At 35.4% G+C, this 21,140-nt stretch overlaps 1 long non-coding RNA gene across 1 annotated transcript; it reads right to left on the reverse strand.

The window, feature by feature from the left end:
• Positions 1–3,837: 3,837 nt before the first annotated feature.
• Positions 3,838–13,248, reverse strand: LOC138309064 (uncharacterized). Its single transcript, XR_011206191.1, has 3 exons — positions 12,992–13,248; positions 5,060–5,250; positions 3,838–4,753 (listed from the first exon to the last, which is right to left on the reverse strand). It is a non-coding gene; the product is annotated as an uncharacterized lncRNA (long non-coding RNA).
• Between the last annotated feature and the right edge of the window lie 7,892 nt (positions 13,249–21,140).

The raw sequence follows: 21,140 nt of genomic DNA on the forward strand, positions 1-21,140 counted from the left end.
CTTTTAAATCTTTTAAATACTTATATTATTAAACTTGCAGTCACACAACACATGCTCACTGTAAAATGGTTTGAAACAATGTTGTGTATCAAGTTCAATAATGAATTTTAACGATGTTCCCACTTGTAACATTTGCTGCATCTGTATTTCCTTACATATTTAACTGAGTGCCGAGACATGGTGAAAACCCACATTTTAGTTTAATGGTATTGTTCAAATGATTTAGAAGTTAACAGGTTTAAATGCCTCCCATCTTTGTTCAGATGTTTAATAATCAACATTCAAAAAATAATTTTTTAGGACTTTTTACATATATAGTTATCCGCCTAAAAAAGTATTCAGCGAATTCAAATATCTCACGAAAGACCTTAAAACCATTGAAGAAATACCACAAAATTGTTTGCTTGTAAAACACAGATAGAGGAAAGTTATCAAATTATTTATTTACAGTTAATGGAATACAGAGAAATGAAAATTCATGCTGATATTTCGTTACGGTATACACTGTAACTCTTCATGAAATGTAAATAACTTGTTTTCGAATTCTTTGCTTATAATTCATTATTAAATAATTCTAATCCCCCCGGATTAGTTTTATATAAACTTAATACTCATACTTGATTAATACGTAATGCAAGCTGTGTGTACATCTGCCCAATGACGTCAATTACACCAGTAAGAAATCAGCACAGCAGCGACACCCATCCGATCCCGCATTATTCCCCCCTTAAGACACGATTGAACACTTCCTATTCCAAAGTTGGGGAACGGTTCATGGACCAAAATTATGAGGGTCGCATAGCGTTTAATAACCCGTTTACTCAGTCCTAAAACGGGCTCCCCGCGTATTGTGTTTTATATATACAATGAATTATCTACACAAAAGTATTGATTAAATGTGAATTCTGTGGAAATAGACTGTAATCTTTACCTATCCACTATGGGGTAGTATATATACCGGTCTATGCCTTTCCTACTGGGCAATGCCAACACGCTACCCGTTTATTTTTAGGTGGTGTTTATCTTTTGTTTTTTAGCGGTGTTTTAAAACTCGTACTATTTGGTGACAATTTTTATCTTGTGGTTTACGGTACTAGGTCAGAAAGGGTTGTTTTAGGACAGTTGATTGAAAAAAGTCACTGATTAAACTTTTAATTATAACACCTTATATTGAATATCCGTAAAGTACAGCTCCCTTCTTTTGATATATTTTAAAATTCAAAATTGATCAAACGCAAACATTAAAAAAAAAAAAAAAAAAAAGCCATTAATATCTAGAGTCATTTAAGGACAGTTGGTTGGTTGATTAGTATATTTCAAATTAAAAATAAATAAAATTATGATATGGATGCGTTAAAATACATTTCAAATATGATTTGAGTCTAGCATAACTAACAACCTTTACTTTACAGAAGTTCATTACCAATACACGGATTTTCTCGAACAATTCATTACAATCATCAATAAGCAGACCCGTGCGACCATTCCTACTCTCACCATCTCCAACCACTGACCGATTGGATCTACGTCTCTATGAGGTAAAGCTAATACTCAAAATCAATTTGTCCATTTCTCAGTGTCGTTAGACTGTAATTTACTCAACACTATTGAGCTTTACTTTGTGTCTAAATCAATAGGCGATATTAACTGAATAAATGATTTGAAATGAAAAATTATATTTGTTGTTTAAATATAAAAAAATACCGGTAAATATTAATTGAGATAGTATTTAATGATAAAGATTTTCGCGTGTTTAACGAGATTCCCATTGATAATTACAGACCATTATTAATTCACTTATAAACCACCGGAAGTTCTATGGAAGCACTATTTGCAATTGACGGAAAACAATATTAGGAGTCCCTATAGCGACAGGCTTCGTACAATTAAAATGATTTGTTTTCCATTGGTGTTTTTTTTAACATTTTATAACGTGAAATACTTCATTGCATCAAAATACATAGGCTGAGAAAAACGAATCAATGCCCCATGTTTATAGTACAATTTGTGATTCGTAATGAATAATAAATAACAGCTGCGTGACTTCACGAATGCGTGGGGGAAGGTGAACGAGAGCGATAAAAATGGGCGAAACCTGGTCTCTTAAAATAACCATCTTTTTATCAAACACTGATTGACAATATCAGAGCATATTGAATGCAAATGAGCTTGAATATTTTGTATGTGCGGTTTTTTTTCTTTTTTCTTTTTTTTTCTCTCGTTTTCTCCATAGAATCAACACGTGGTGTAAAAGAATGTAATGTATTGAAACGTGCAAGAGTGTTATGTATCAAGACCCGATGACAATCAATAAAACCCATGTGTCCAGTTAGGTTACGCTTCCTTTCCGTCATTGAGAGCATTTACCGAGCGAATCTATGTCAAATTAGTGTTATCTCACAGCCAACATAAAATTACCATATGTCAAAATGCTTCTGCATGCAATTTTAACACATTACATACAATGAATAAAACAGTTTAGGTTTTTAATCTGCATCTCTGAATACCCGACATAAATGTACGTCATTTTCCTTCTTAACTGATAGTAATTAAAACCTCTACAATACAAACGCCTGGCTATACCGGCCAAATATCCATGTGACATCCGGATTATGTAAGTTCCACATTATTTGCCCTCTGATAATGACACACTTATTCGTGCCATTGTTTTGTAATGTTAGGGATCGTACTCAGAATCCTCTATAGTCGACCTGGCCGAGAAGCCTAGTTCTGGTGTTCAGTCCGATGACCCGTCACAAAGGTCCTGGCCGCGTGCCTGGGAGCTGCCACGCTGACATTTCAACAATAAGTTCAGTCTACGTCACACGTGACCGAACGCTTCCCACGATGGACCGGAGATATGACAGTCTAGTTCAATCGCAGGAAGCTGTCTTAACTTCATTCTCGCACGAATCTATCTAATTGTCGCAGGTTATTTGAAATGATTATTGTAAATCAACTCACTTTCGTGTTTTGTGAAAATCGCGCAAATTTACCGCCACAAAATATTTTCAAACAGAAGAACATTGCAAATCTGGATCACGAATCAAAATGTTAGTGAAAGTGGCATGTAGAATGAAAGTCCCCAAATAAGCTGCCGTGACGGTTAGTAGTTTTACAATCCGGACATAATTTTTGGCAAAGTACTTTTTTCAACGAAAAGCAAATAGAAGTTACAGACCGGTGTTGTAATATACATGTAAATTGAATTAAATATACGTGTAGGTCGTACAAGTAAATCGCCCATCCTCGATACTCCAGGGGTTCCGTTCACTTAGGATCTCTACACCTCGGACTATATCGTAGTGAAATTGAAGGCAGTCAGCAAAAAACATTGGACCAATCACACAGCTAGCACAGATTTCCTTTGAGAGACTACAGAGAGAGCGACGCCTAACATCAAAGCCCACACAGTCGACCACAGTTGTACGTTATACGGCTCTTTTGATGTACATCGTCTGACTAAATTACCTGTTCTATTCTGTTGTCTCAGCTTTTACTATGAGATAAGTCCAGGGGTGTAGAGATCGTAAGTGATCGCAACCCTGGGAGTATCGAGGATGGTAAATCGCAAAAAACAGCTTTTTATTTGTGGAAAATAGAACACTTGACACAACATGGAAATAGTCACACATTCTCAAAATCAGATGATAGGTTTCGCTGGTGCTCGTTTTTGTCTAAAATATGGGTAGATTGACAAATTAAAACGTAACTTAGAGTATTTAATCTTTGTTCAAATAGAAGTTTCAGTTATTATGTAGCAATAAATGAAGCCAAAAACAATTATGTTAATATTACCCAAATCCGTATTATACAAAAGCGGTTTGTATGTTGTTCCTCGTCCATGGTTTGTGAATACTGCCGAAGGCAACATCGATTATCTCCCGTAGATTCCATATTATAATGGATCAACACCCGTCAAATAATATAGCAAATATCATTCAACGAATAAATGACGTGTACAGAGCGTTTTACCGAGACGCATTCGGATAAATAAACTTGCGACGTCCTGTAATCTTATTTTACTGAATGTTTTATTCACAAAATGACGATTGAAATAATAAGACATTCTTCTGTTTATACAAAGAAACTGCAGAAACAAAATTTTTTGACACCATATTTATTGAAAATATGACATAGTTTGCCCTTTTTCCATTTTGATTATCAAATCACCGGAATTTGACATCTATCAAAACTAAACACGACTTGTACAGTATAATCAAATATTATGCATAAATCATGTGCATTTGTTATCGTTTCTTCAAGTATTCCAACTATCCTCGATAGGTATTGAGACTGACTGCTTGATGCTTGTTTCCATACCCGAATCTTGCTGGTAATATTCATGTTCTGTATCTTTAAAAAGCCACAGAATTCGCTATGGGTTTAGCTGCAAATGTCTAAGAATAAGTCGCTTACAATTATAAAAACAACTTTTGAATTTGTACATTTTAAGGGAAAGCGACGGAATGTCCACACACAAACGAATGACAGCATAATAAAGTAATCATCGAAAGGGCAGATTACTCTGTAATATTGAAAGAAGCATTAATGTTGACTAGGGAATGGTTGACTGCCTGCTGCAGAAACGGGTCAACCACATTTACCAGTTACCGACACAGAAGCAGTTCGTTAGTCGGCAGTTTTGAACACATAGCTCTATTAGCACCCAGACACGAGCAAGAGTTCACACCATCGATGTTCTGAAATTGCTGTCCAGTATAGTACACGTTGCCACCATGAACACACGTATCTGGAAAACAGCAATTTTAAATTGAATGGACTTGACGGTATTTGAACAATTCATCTATAGAAACAAACTTATTTAGATAAAATCCTTTCATTCCTTTGCATAAATCAGTCATTCGCTTGGCAATTCGTTTTCATTACGTAACCTCGAAAATGACATCAACATAAGGACGTCCTTGTAAATAGCGTAATGATATGGAAAACAAAGTTTCAAACACAAATAAGTGCGAGTTTAAAATAGAAAATTATTTTAGTATATAAGTAATATTAAGTACAAGTAATAATAACATTAAATTCAGACTATACTAACCTGCGCAGGACGGACATTTATCAACAGACGACGATCGCAATTGCTCGGGATAGCACGGTAGTTGTGGACAAGGAGTCTCCCGACAAAGCTGATGCTACCGCTTGGAACGCATGTTCGTTCGCCATTTTCTAATACTGGTGGGGTTTCCCCGTTAAAGTAAATTATGCAATTTCCAAATTTACCAGTCGCATCTGAAACAAAACACTGCAAAGTAAATGTCTATTCCACAATGTTCGAAATCGTTTTGTTTAATAAACTTTGACACAAAAGCACCTTGGATAAGAAGGCTGATTTATAATTACGCCCAACAACATTCTAAATCGACATAAAGAATCAAATATATCTACCGTATTCACCGTAATTTGCGCCCAGGACACTTAAATAATTGTAACAAAGGGGGTGCGTAAAAAAGTCAGCCATCTTTAAAATGTTTCTGTACTCATGGGCTTGTATACAACTTCAACTCTGTTGTCTCTTAGGTAGGTTGGTTGGTTAACAAAACCAGGGCCACGCAATCTGATGTCTGTTTTTTAAGGACAGTCTAAAAAAAGTTCATTGAAATGTTTTATGAAACATAAGGTGCTATATACACGGCCTCAAAAATTAAGCACCACTCTATTTTTCCTACGTGCAAACAAATTTCAAAGTTACGAATAAATTACAAAGTTACGAATAATCAAACGACTTTTTTATGCATTCTTTGTTTATTGTTATGATGGAATGGTACTTAACCTTTCTCTGTCAATTGATTCATACTTCTAGCAACGCAGGAATGCAGCTCAACAAATTCGAAATACGATGTCTCAACAAGTATGGCCATCACATAAATTCAAGGTTCATTTTATTCCAGTAAATTGACATCAGTAACGGAAAACATCCCTTATTTGTATTAAGACCTAGTATAGATATCTAGTGTATACCCGTTCAAGTTTCTGCTCCTGCTTAGCGCTCAGCAAAAAGGTGATGTGGGACGACCTGTTCACCCGTTGTCAGTATAATGTGAACCGGGTAGGGGTGTGTTGTTTGGTGTCTTTGGCAGCATGCTCCAGTGATATAGCACTATAAAAAGGGCAAAAGTTTCCACTATTACCAGAAAGACACAACAGAATATACACGCAGTCTACCCCAAACACGTACCTCGCACAACATACACCACACACGCGCATACATGGGAGGGCCGTCCTTACATGAGCCAAGCTGTTTAAATTAGGACGTTAATTAATCAAACAAACATTTAAAACGTGTCTGCAATGCGTCTTCCGGTCAGACGACGTATCCGAAGCATCAGAATACTTTCCATTCTTTGTGGCAGTGCCGCCCTCAACTCTTGGTGCACATAGTTACTCCAGTGTGGACGGGTACAATAGTGCTCTCGATACGTTTACACACGGGTAATATACCTTACAGGTAAATGGTCATACGGCATTTACCAAAATATTGCAGATAGAATTTAATGGTGCTTAACTTTTAACGCGTTACATACAAACCATAAGTTACAAGGTTGTAGGATTTGCTTCCCCTTAACAGGTAAATTGCAATGTTGTTATTTTAGTTGAAGCAATATTGATGCCAAAAGAGTCCTTTTTAAATACGGCTAATTATTTCAATTCCTTCGAATGGATAACTGACCTTTAGCTTGCAGCGAAATGCAATAGATTTATAAGTTATAACGCGAAAGTGGAAAAAGGCCATTTTCGTCTGAATTTTAGAGTACAATGTATTTATTTTCTGAAAAGTGATTAAACTCTAGTTTTTGTTTTCTATTGGTGTATTTTCGGGATTCCAGCCCTGGCATGATGTGGTGAAAATGGATTTCACTAGGCCTTTGTTGATTTAAGGAATATATTTTTATTTCGTTGAGGTTTTGAGGTTATGATGATAATGGAGCCCGTGTAAATTTTAGCTTTCGCCAGGGTTACATAATTTACACGGGTCACCTTTATCAGTATTTCCTCATAACCTCAAACAAAATACGCCAGCCGACTAATCGTTTGTTTGTTTGATTAACGGCCTATTAACAGCTATGGTCATGTAAGGACGGCCTCCATGTATGCAGTGTGTTTGCGTGTATGTTGTGCGAGGTGCATGTTTTGGGAGACTACGTATATTCATGTTGTGTCTTTTGTATAGTGGAATGTTGCCCCTATATCATTGAAGCATGCCGCCGAAGCCAGCGACTAATCCTTTCTTATACACGGATAATAATAATTCTAGAAATCGAGTCCATGACAGTGCAGATACTGGACATGTTATACAGTATAAATCACATCAATTTATAAGTAATCTAGATCAAAATGATATGTAACAACAGTATTTACTGTACGTTGTATCAGTAGAAAGATAACAATTTGGAATTATATATTTTATAGGAATAAAAGGAGTAAAAAATTGTCACACTAGAGGAAGAAAAACGTGTTTTGTTTATGATCAATCATATCGTTATACATGTAGTATGGCTACAAGGAAAATGAAGAGATCACCGATAACCGATCCATTTCCGGCAAAATGAATATTTTTCACCTGTTTATAATATTGCTATTGTTTATTTTATTAGCATTTTGAATAAATATTAAAATATATTTGAATGATTTCCGGTGGTGATTAAGTCTGTAAACAATGAAATAAATTAAATCGATATATAGTGGACAACCTTGTATTTTGTCGCCTGGTCAAAAAGTGCTTAATCTCAAAGATTGAATTACCTCCCTTATATTTCGTTTTTGGAAGTTGTTGTCTGTCGCCACAGGAAACAGACGATATATGAATCGGGACTATTTATCTTAGAATTAAATTTATGACATAACAGGCCCTTCCAGCCATGCCATAGAGACCTATGTGTAATAATACTATTATGACGTCCAATGTAGTTTTGACGTCATAAGCAAGCTATATATGACCTCGCATGATTGTCTCTTTGTATAGAGACGAAATTTAAAGCTTTTAATAAAACTTGTGTGATAAATATAATCTTACACACGTGACTAAGGCTCGTGGTATATAGAATTATTGAACGAGTTCGATATAATAGATTTCATATCACATAGCTACTCGCGTAAGTTACGAAGAAAGAAAAGAAAAGGTCCTAAATTTAGTTGCCTTTTACGATCATGCAATAAGGGCAGCAGGTATAATTATAACGCCCTACCTGCAGCAGGCCAATCCATGTATCATGATTAATTCTTTTATTCTTTATGCCCGCCATCTAGTGGTGGGCTGTTCAAATCAGCAACCCTTGAAATTTCATGAAAAACGCAAGTTTGATCATCAGATAACTATTCGTTTTCTGGAGCCATATTAGACTCTGATTGACTGAACATTTTGAGTCATATCTTCTGTACCAGTTACAAACTAATGTAAGTAGAATGGAATCTAAATATTGATAATGTAAATATTAAATTGTAATGTACACCAACCTAAGCTTGCTTCATTAGGATTACCATTTACTTTTGTTTAATTATTTACCAACCAAAGCACTTAAAGTGCTAAATTATCAAGTGACAAAATTCTATTAGAAACAGACAAGTTTGTCTTCAAAAATAAGCATGCCCTAGATTTCTTGATATTGTAATAGACATCAGCTTTTGCAAGTCTATGCAATTACCTGTGACGTTACAATAGCGTCATTACACGTGTGTCATACGATATTTATCACAACCATATGGCATACTGAATATATGATAAATCATGATAAATCAGCTTTAATTATTTCAATGAGCTGGGATATAATTTCTCGTCAAAATGGTTTTTTTTGTCAAATGTTTTGTTTTCAGGAATCAATTGTGATATTCCATAGCTGGTTAACGAGATAAAGGGATGCCCAGGACATATAAGTCCATTTTCAGCCTACCAGTACTGAAGAGAAAGATGACTTTAATATCATCAAAGTTTTCAAGTACCAAAAAAAAAAAATTCCTCGATTCACACATGTAGACAGCAGAAATACACTGCAGAGTGTATGCCTTGTTTATAATGGTTAAAGTGGGGTTGTCATCTATGAGAGAACCATGTAAACATGAGAAAATGGCAGCAAGATGTTCAAGTATCCAAGACGTGGTGACAACACAATGTGAATCATAATACATATTTCTTGAACAAATGGATTCACTCATTTGAAAACATTTCAGTGTTGTGATTTCTGATGAAAATTTATGTCATAAATGTTCTTTCATCTTACCCGAGACAAAGTTGCAAAGTAATACTATAGTGGTTTGTTTTTGAAAGAGATGATAGCAGCATCATCATTTTAATGAAAGTTTTGTCATATGATCTTTATTAATTCGATTTGTAGATGTTTGTTTCATTCAATTAACGTCCTATTAACAGATAGGGTCATGAAAGGACGGCCTCCCATGTATGCAGTGTATAAAGTACGAGATGCGTGTTTTGGGAGACTGCGGTATGTTCGTTTTTGTGTTCTTGTATAGTGTAACTGTTGCCCTTTTTATAGTGCTATATCACTGAAGCATGCCCTAGATTTCTTGATATTGTAATAGACGTCAGTTTTAGCAACTATATGCTATTACCTGTGACGTTACAATAGCGTCATTTACACGTGTGTCATACGATATTTATGACAGTCATATGGCATACTGAATATACGATAGATCAACTGTAATTACTTCAAAGAGCTGGAAGTTTTCTTGTCAAAATGTTCATTTTTTTAAGAATCACTTGGGATGTTCATAGCTGGTTACGAGGTAAAGTGATATCCAGAACATATTATCAAACTTCAGCTTACCAGTATTGAATATGAAGATAAGATATCGGCAAGGTATTCGGTGATTTCCCGATTCACACATGTCATGTCAGCAGCAGAAATATACTGCAGAGTGTATGCCTTGTTCATGAGTGTTTGGGTAAGGGTTGTCATCTACGTGCGGGTCATATTACCATGAGATTTGTAAGGACTCCCCATGTATGTAGTGTGTAGCGTGTGTGAAGAACGAAATGCGTGTTTTGGGAGACTGCGGATGTTCGTGTTGTGTCGTCTTGTATAGTGTAACTGATGCCCTTTTTATAGTGCTATAACACTGAAGCATGCCGCCGAAGACACCAAGCAATTATACTGACGAGGGGCGAACCAGTCGTCCCATTCCCGGTATGATGAACGCTAATCAGAAGCTGAAACTACCACTTTTTAGAGTCTTTGGTGTGTCTCGGCCAGGGGATAGAACCCAGAGCCTACCTCACAGGGGGAAAGAGCAGCAAGATGTTTAGGTATTTAGGTATCCCAAGACGTGGTGGTAACAAAATATGAATCATAGAACATATTTCTTAATCAAATTTCGATTCACTCATTTGGAAACCAGGTATTAATTAACTGTTGTGATATTTGATGAAATACTATCTTTTACGATCCTGCAATAGGGGCAGCAGATAACCCTAAAAACTTAACCAATAAAAATAATGAGTGCAACATACGAAATTGAATTATTTTGCAATGGATAAATATTTGTATGCATTAAATAAATACAAGGTACTTCCACAATATCGAGTATATGTTTGTTTGGTATCGAGTTGTTAGTTTTTCGAAGTTCCCTGATTGGGGCATATAGGAATATATACATACATGTATGAAAATGTATAAAAAAGATTTGGTTTCTTCGGTATTTCACCAGAACATAACACGACAAGACAACGTGAACCATGATCAACTGAAAAGATGTTACACGAGTAAATTACCAAAAGGGGCTCATGTGATTGAACAATAAACGTTGTATTTTACAAATGTTACCTATGCAGTGTACCCGTTGTCCAGAGAGATTTACAAGAAAGAGGAGTGCTTATATACAGATATAATAACACCATCTACCTAGGAAGAGGACCCTATTTGCCAGTTTGCTATGTGGGTTTGTTAGATGTGGAATAAGATAGAGGAGGGAAATTGATTTTATGGGAAAGAAGGAGTTTTATTATTATTAAATTATCTATGTTAAATTGTTGGATTGTCTTAGGCCAAAATATAATCATTTCTGTTACGCCATTTTTGAATGTAAAATAAGCATGTTTTTGAGAAGAGAAAAGATAAGATCCTAAATTTAGTCGCCTTTTCGATCATGCAATAGGGGCAGCATAATAGGAGATTTCAGAAAAGATGGCGATGACGTCACACAAAGGTACATCCGGGCGCTCAAAGGTACAACTCCGTATATCTACACATAAACATAGAGGGAACACAGCCGCTTGGGATGTTTGTTTACATTTTATTGTAATAAATAGTACGACACTCCGAGAACTATTGCGTTATTTTAATTATAAAAAGGGTAAATAAAGATATTTAACAAAAATATTTAGATATAAACATGTTGTATTCATATACTTTACTCTGTTTATATTCCATTTTCGACCGCCACGAGAAAAAAAACACGGTCGCCATTAGACCTACGTATAAATATTGACAGAAGTTACAAAATTGACAAAAACTACAAATTAAATTCCAAGTTTCCCCAAAATATTATACTGACATTTTAATATGCGATTAATGTTTTCAAATTCTAACTTGGTAAAACACCTTACGATGTGTGATAATGGCCAAATTGAAAATTTGCCTCGTAGATCACCCCAAGCGCACGGCAGCCATTACGTACGGTACTGCCGAGATCCCGAATTTCGTCATTTTTCAGAGTCACAAAATTATGTATTCTGGTTAACTTTTTCGTCAGAAATTTTGGAATTTAGTTTATGACATTCAAATGAGTCATTTTATAGTTACTTTTTATCATATTTTTAAAACAAAACTTCGAGTATTTTAGGATTCTCGAAGCCGTGCGCAATATGTGTCCTGGTCGGCATTTATAGTAATTACTATCTACCTATATTAATATATCTAAATGTAGTCTATCTAACATGTATTCAAATTATTTAAAAGTAATATCACCTCAATATGAACTTCACATAACGGCACATGGAATAAAAATGGCTAAAAATTAAAAAGTAAACTCATGAAATTGAACGATTTCACTATTTTATTTTTCGAGATATCGGCAGCCATACTGTACGTGTGCGTACATGTACACATACATCTTTATTTATGTGTAACAGTGGTTTATACCATTCATTAAAAATAATATATACATGGGAAATAACGAAATAGATATATTTTACAAGTACTTATTGAGATATGTGTTGGTAATTACGTATAAATAGTATTAATTTCCCAATTATTGGCTGTTACCCGAGGTGATCTACCAGCGAAGCCATGCACGAGCGGCCGTGGTCTGGCCAGGTGGTTTACATTTCGTTATATTTATATTAATTAGTGTTATGAACAGATTTTTTCGTGTATAAAAGAAATATGATACATTGAAATCAATTATCTATTCATAACTTTTTCACAACATGGATTTCTACGTGTGAACAAAAAGCGGGTACGTGTGACGGCCCGGCACCGCTTCGCAAGCTGGCTTCAACACTAAATCTACACAAATATATTTAGCAATGAACAAGTTGTAAATATAAATGTCTGTAACCTCTGAAACAATAAGAAGCTATTTAAAAAAATCAGAATTTGCAAGTATGAAAGTGTATACTTTTGCCAGCGTATCGATTGTGTAGCAGGGATGTACATATCTGTTATTGTTTTTATTAGTCGCCATACTGTGTTTGTACCTTTGAGGACCCGGGATGTAAACTTTCTGTGACGTCACGCCATCTTTTCTGAAATCTCCTATAACGCCCTACCTGCAGGGCTAATTTAAGATGTTCGCTATTGTCACATTGGATTCATATACCAAACATTTTGAAAACTCAACTTACAAATTCTCCAGTTTGCACAAGAAAGGGTAACGAAGACCATAAATACGCTATACACTACACTGTTTCTCACTTAACAGAACGTATTCTTCATTAAACTCATGTTGTATTAAGATGTCAGGAATCAGCTATTGTTTCACTGAATTCATGTACTGCATGCATTTTGAAAACTCAACTTACCAATTCTCCACGTTGCACAACAAAAGGTAACGAAGCCAACAAAGAACCAACTATCTATCCGTGACATGTTTGGTTGTAGAAGTGAAGTAGGTTTGGAAAACTTTGCTATATAAGTAACAAAAACTGTCAAAACAACTTGACCAGGATTGGTGAATTGGCTGTATTAAATCTGACATTAAAGCAAATAGAACATAATCACCGCATTCATTTCCAGTAGCCTAGCTTCAGAACTGTTACGTTCACAACTAGCCATGTCATTATAGTGTTTATATAGCTGTTTGACTTTTAGTGGTGACGTTTGTTTGTGTGATACGATATCATACAAATACCGGCTAGACAGGAAATGACCACACGAAGTGTTATTTAGTCGGAATTATAGTGTCACACAAAGAAACAATATACATGTATGTATACTACGTAAACAGCTACAGAACAATATCATTATTTTTCTTATTCATCAAGTAAGAATGCATTTATTTCACTTTGCATTTTTTGTTCCATATCTACAATCACAGCATATATAAATATATGACAGAAATTTTACATGTTTCAATATTTTTGTAATTCATCAAGTAAACTTGAATTAATTCCTATCTTATTAATAATTTCACTTGTGGTCGGCTCTTGCTCCAACCAGTAACGTTTGGTTAGTTACATGTTCCTAACTTATTAATAATTTCACTTGTGGTCGGCTCTTACTTCATACAGTAACTTTTGGAAGTTACATCTTATTAACAGCCAGTCATTTTTTTTTGTTTAATTTTTTTTTGTTTGATTAATTGACGTCCTATTAACAGCTATGGTCATGAAAGGGTGTATGCATTGTGTTGAGACGTTAGTAAGAAAGTTAAAAAAGATTCCCGAAAAAAAGTACACGCCCTTTCTGGAATGTGGTATTAACGATATATTAATCAGATATATTCTCGTTTCGTATATTTAATAAATATAGGATCTTACATGAGTGTTTATGCAAAAATATTACACGGGCGAAATCACTGGATATCAGGCGTATTATGTGGTCAGGGTCATGTATGGACGGCCTCCCATGTGTGCAGTGTGTAGCATGTGTGAAATGAGAAGTGCGTGTTTTAGGAGACTGCAGTATGTTCGTGTTATGTTTTCTTGTATAGTGGAACTGCTGCCCTTTTTATAGTGCTATATCACTGAAGTATGCCGCCGAACACACGAAGCAACACATCCCAACCATTCATATTATATTGACAACAGGCGAACCAGTCATCCCACTCCCTGTTTGCTGAGCGCTAAGCAGGAGCAGAAACTACCACTTTTAAATACTTTGGTGTGTCTCGGCCAGGGGCCAGATTTGTTTGTTTGATTAATTTAACGCTCTATATTAACAGCAATGGTCATGTAAGGACGGCATCCCATGCATGCTGTGAATTGCGTGTATGCTGTGCGAGGTGCGTATTTTGGGAGAATGTGGTATGACCATAGCTGTTAATAGGACGTTAATTAATCAAACAAACAAGGTATATTCAACTCAAGGCCAAAAGTGAAGGGGTGCAAAGGGAGGCATTAGGAAACAAAGTCAGTTTGTTATTTCTATTTTATCAAAGGTAATTTTTAATTTCAAAGTTCTTAATTTTTGCTTTAGGGGATGGGGTGGTATAGTCTAGTATATTTTACATTCATACATTTACTTCGGTTTATTGCATTTTCTAATGTTTGTTCTTAATCACCTGGCTGTTTTAGGAATAGCTTGGTGAATTCATGGGAATGGTTCCTTATTTGCCCCAGATGTACACAAATGAAATGTCAATGTATTTTCAGTATAAATGAAAGTGGGCATCACCAATATCAAATACGCCGGATTTCAGCAATGCCAGTAGCGAAGAGAAGAACGAGAGTCAAGATCTAGTGATAGACGATCTGGATATGGACGACGGCCTCAGCGATTATTCTTTTCAGTCAGATACGGAAAGCAACGACAATCCAGACACCTGCTCATCCAAGGGCACCTTAAGGCCAGATCAGTTCTGTGGAGTGACTTTTGGAGCGACGAACTGAAGAATGTTGACACTACGAACTTCACTGAGACAACCGAACCCTGTCAAGTCTTGTCACCTACAGCCAGTGTTATGATGAATTTTTTCTTTATGTTCAACGATACTTTTTTCAGCACCATATAAAGGAGATTCAGCTGGTATGACAAAAAATCTTACAGGTAAATCATTGGTCAGTTGTTTGTCATCAAGTCCTATTAACAGCCAGGGTCAGGTAAGGAAGGTTTCACGTGTATGAAGCGCAACTCCAAATGTGCCTTTTGGGAGACTGCGGTATAATCGTCTTGTATGGTATATTTTGGGCTTGTATGGTATATTTTGGGAGACTGCGGTATAATCGTCTTGTATGGTATATTTTGGGAGACTGCGGTATAATCGTCTTGTATGGTATATTTTGGGAGACTGCGGTATAATCGTCTTGTATGGTATATTTTGGGAGACTGCGGTATAATCGTCTTGTATGGTATATTTTGGGAGACTGCGGTATAATCGTCTTGTATGGTATAGTGGCACTCTTGCCATTTCAAAGTGCCATATCACTGAAGCACGCTGACGAAGACACCAAGCTACGCAAACCACAGTCACATTTCACCAACGACGAGCTTTGTTTGTTTGTTTGATTAATTAACGTCCTATTAACAGCTATTGTCATGTAAGGACGGCCTCCCATGTATGCGGTGTGTTGCGTGTATGTTGTGCGAGGTGCGTGTTTTGGGAGACTGCGGTAATTCCATGTTATTTCTTCTTGTATAGTGGAACTATTGCCCTTTTTATAGTGCTATATCACTGAAGCATGCCGCCGAAGACACCAAGCAACACACCCCACCCGGTCACATTATACTGACAACGGGCGAACCAGTCGTCCCACTCCCTGTATGCTGAGCGCTAAGCAGGAGCAGAAACTACCACTTTTATAGACTTTGGTGTGTCTCGGCCAGGGAACAGAACCCAGAGCCTTCCTCACAGGGGCGAACGCTCAACTCAAGGCCAAAAGTGAGGCGGTGCCAAGGGAGGCATTAGGAAAGATAAAGATCAGATCCTAAATTTAGTCGCCTTAGTTATATACTTGTCCCGGTTTTATTTGGAGGTTTAATTACTGTAAGGTTTCTTCTGCAAATAAGAATTCACAAATAGAGATAATCATAGAAATATTTAGTTCATGCTGTAAAAACAATTTTGGTTAAAAAATTTTCTTTAAATTTTGAATACTTACCCATCACATCCATTCTAACACACAAGTTCCAGTCCATTTTATAATTTAAATCTGTTAATTTCTTTTAAAATAATTAAATAATTAATTCAATTAAAATATTTGCATTAAAATTCAATTACATACCATATTTCTTGAAAAAGTTGTTTATTACAGACTTGTTGGACATCCTGGTCCTGCCTTTGTCCCGGAGTTGAGGGGGTCTTTTCTGCTAATTCTTTGTGTTTACTGATAAAGGCCCGACACCATTTATCTGATGGTCCCTTTTCCGCATTGAACAAAGAAGTTCTTTCATATCTGTTATTGAAATTAGATCATTTAAGATAATTTAATCTTTGAGTCACATTGCAACTAATGAACATTTCTTTACATGTTTTGCTAATAAAACATACATTGTATATCAAAATAAAAAATAAAACAAAATTAAAGCCAATTATTTTGTGGACGACTTTGCAAGTAGCTATAAAGTCATTTAATTAAAATATGTTGTACCTGGTATGTTAATACAGCATTATGAACATTTTTAAAATATGCTATTATTTAATACCTCTTAATTATTTCATCACATAGCTCCTTAGGTGTTGTCGATTTAGTGGGAAACCACGTTGACCCATGTATTTAACGTAGTCTACAAGTGCCATTTCCTCCTCAGGCAAGAGCATAGTCTTTGGTCCCGGCTTTTGCTTGGCATATTTCTTGTTCACTGTATCAACAATGGTCTGTCTGGGGACTCCATATTCTCTGGCTGCTGCTGTTGGAGTTAATTTCTTTGTATTTATAGATCCAACAGCAGCTGCCAATAGGCTGAGGTCGTATATACTTAAACTAATATGTTTATAATTAAAAACAGAAACAGATAATAATGAAAATAATTTTATATATGTTATATATATATTATGTAAGTATACATATGTTAAAAACATAAATCTTGAATTTAAAATTTCATTTCAAATTATTTTAGATCATGTCTTGCTACGTGTACATGTATATACGTGGATGTATATGTATTTTATGTTTGTATATAGATAATTAAAAACAGAAACAGATATTCATGAAAATAATTTTTATATGTTATATATATATATTAGGTAATTATACATGTGTTAAAAACATATACCTTGAATTTAAAATTACATATCAAATTATTTTAGATCATTTTTTTCAGTGTACATATGAACATCTAAATCTTTTTCATTTTTTTTACCAATTCATATTTGGGCTAATATAAAGCATCAATATGAATATAGACTATGTAAATCATAACACAATAAGAATACTTTTGACATTGGAACAACGAAAAGTAAATGCCTTGTTGCTTTTTTGTGGTATCTGATTTTAACAAGTACGACGTAGGAGTTAGCTCCCTTGGTACGTGCGCCCCTGACAGCGGAAGTGACCTTTCTTGGTTTGACAGCTTCACAGACGCTTAGTAAACAAACGGCATAATGATTTTCCTGAAAACCTATGCAAGTAAGTGTACATGTAACGATCCCCCAGCACACATGGACGGTGTAAATTAGAACTGCAGAAGGAAATAAACTTTTTTTCTCTGAATATTAAATTAAAAACATTTTTTCTGCGAGTGAAAACTTACCATTCTGAACTCTTCCAGACGCAGCATCCAGCATCGCAAAATCGCGCGCGTGCTATTCCGCGCTGGAGACAGCAACCAACATACCCAACCCAATTTGGCCTTCTGTTGAGCGTTCGCCCCTGTGAGGAAGGCTCTGGGTTCTTTCCCCTGGCCGAGACACACCATAGTCTATAAACGCGGTAGTTTCTGCTCTTGCTGAGCGTTCAGCATACAGGGCGTGGGGCGGCTGGTTGGCTCATTGTCAGTATAATGTGACCGGGTGGGGTGTGTTGCTTGGTTTCTTCGGCGGCATGCTTCAGTGATATAGCACTATAAAACACTATAAAAAAGCACAGCACTTCCACTATACTATTACAAGATGACACAAAACGAACATACCGCAGTAGTCTCCCAAAACACGCACCTCGCACAACATACACGCAACACACCGCATACATGGGAGGCCGTCCTTACATGACCATAGCTGTTAATAGGACGTTAATAAATCAAACAAACAAACAAACAAACATACACGCAACACACCGCATACATGGGAGGCCGTAATGACCATAGCTGTTAATAGGACGTTAATTAATCAAACAAACAAACAAACATACCGCAGTCTCCCTCGCACTACATACATTCTCACTCAAACTCAATAATTGAGTGCAAATGAAGTCGCCGTTAAAATAGAAAAATACAGAAAGCTGCAGTATTGTTATTTATATTGACATTTATGCTTGCCATCCCTGTCGTAGAAAACCAAGAAAAATATCAACAGAAATTCTTCATTTTACTCTCTTACTGTTAATAAAGAGCCTAAAATATAATGTTCGTTACTGTCGCCATTTAACCTCTCTGTATTCAATGCGTATTTAAATTGTGATACAAATGGTTTCACACATTATGTTTATCTTAGAATACATTATAATACATTGAAACATCGTGCTATATCAGTCGAAACATCTATTTCATAATTAGAGGTTCATGTTACAAGCAAGAATAACAGAAATGAGAAACCAGCAGCTAGATTCAAAAAACAATTTAATTATATATACAATATTATACAGAGATGGTTTACAATATCTAAAGTAATTGGTGGTGGTACAAGAGTAATACGATGATTTAAAGTGTTACTTATCTGTATGCGAATGCTTAGCGGTCAGCAAAAAGGGAGTGGGACGACTGGTTCGCCCGTTGTCAGTATAATGTGACCGGGTGGGGTGTGTTGCTTGGTGCCTTCGGCGGCATGCTTCAGTGATATAGCACTATAAAAAGGGCAAAAGTTCCACTATACAAGAAGACACAACATGAATATACCGCAGTCTCCCGAAACACGCACCTCGCACAACATACACGCAACACACCGCATACATGGGAGGCCGTCCTTACATGACCATAGCTGTTAATAGGACGTTAATTAATCAAACAAACAAACAAACAAACAAACAAATTATGCGAATGTCCTGGTATAATCCTTGATCCTTCCAGGTTTCAAATTAACAATAGTCACAAATCCACGAGGAAAATGAATGTCCACAGATGATTTGTAAAGTTCCAGGCAATATGAATAAATCCACACAAAGTGTTGTAATAATCCACAGATAAAGTCACAATAACTCTCCCAATAGAATCTAATATGGCACTGTACAATTCTTGATATGTCTTATTACAGGTCTCATTACAGTTCTCATTACAGTTCTGATTAGCCTTGGACAGCTGGAGTATATATAGCTAAACCCTTATTCAAGAATATTGGAGAACCTTCTACTTCTAGAAATATCTAACTAAAAAAAGTAAACAAATAAACACACAGAACTTTCTGGAAATAGACCATTCTAGATCCCTACTTATAATCAACATGTTTACAAACATGTTTGTTTATACATGATAATATTTTAGAAAGTTCTATAACCTAAATTAATGATATGAACTTTATAGGATGTATCAATAATAAAGCTATAGGAGTTATCTCCCTTATCTAATAACTACATGTATTTAGTGTCATACATAACATTCAAAACACAGGTTTAAATGTTGTCGCTAATTCAAATGTAATGTTCGTTACGAAATTAATATCGGGTTCAAATAAATACCTGTTGTTGTTGAAATTTATCACAACGTTAACGTACGTTTCTGCGAGAGTGTCTTTTCTTATAAAATGACCACCAAAACATACACTATTATAATGAATCAATGATAATTCTGCGTAAATCATATTAAACAATAGCGTAGATATAAGGCTGTAATGTTCGTTACTGTCTAAAAACAGACAACATTTCCATTCACCAGTTGAAATTGTATGAGCCTATGGAGACCTTATAACTTCAGTATAGAAACAGTAAAAAGGGAGTTTCTAATCGTATTATTAAGCTGAATATTCGAATGGACATGTGATTTTGAAATGTGCGTTACCGAAATGTTCGTTCCTGTGATTTACGAAACTACCTACAATGTATATACTGAATCGACAGCTATACCTTAAATGGAACACGTGACTCGAAGTGAGTGCCCGCCATCATTTCAAGGTGAAATATATTACCGGAAAGGCTGTTGAAGACATATGGCACTGTTTTGAAAAGTTTGACGGGTGAGTACCTATTTCATACACAATTTTAAAGATTATGCTGTAGATATGGTATATGTTTCAATGTGCATTGTAGTTATTTAATGTCTTAACATCTATTTTAAAGTGAAAATTTCTTCAAGTGTTCGATAGAATAGTGGTCACAAGTGATTTATTACATTGAAATGTTCGTTACGCTTGGTAACGAACATTTTAGCTATTTGCATGCTCTTTCTTGTAAGAAGTTTATTAAATTAGGCAAGCACATATCAAAAATGTTTATTTCTATTATATAACCGTCATTATAAATACATAATGCACAGTAGAAAACGTAAAATAGTCTTATTAAAAACCTGTATGTCATATAAAGAAAAATGGATAGGATTTTAATATCACAGTGTTTATAGTCTGAGCGGTACAATGCTTTACATCGACGGTATCCTAACAAAAGAAATAACACTCGAAGCAACTAATTGCTAATTATCATTGTAATAAATAATTTTTGCAACTTATTTCATTTGTCGTATTGTTTTCCTAGGTAACGTACATAACACATGGAAGTAACGAACATTTCATCATGATTATTACATTGTAAAATACGATAATCGTGACTAATTGACACTTAGAACACATAAAACTGCAACATTTGATTGAAGTTTATGTTAAGACTGTACCTTGTGTTTCCTAACCTTTGCCTTTTGTATAATATCGACTATTTTGTTTTCATTTTCCGATGGGTAATTTCTATTATATTTTTTCCTTTTTAACAGGTAAAT

Source organism: Argopecten irradians, chromosome 15 (assembly GCF_041381155.1).
Source record: "Argopecten irradians isolate NY chromosome 15, Ai_NY, whole genome shotgun sequence".
In the NCBI taxonomy this organism is placed as follows: Eukaryota; Metazoa; Mollusca; class Bivalvia; order Pectinida; family Pectinidae; genus Argopecten; species Argopecten irradians.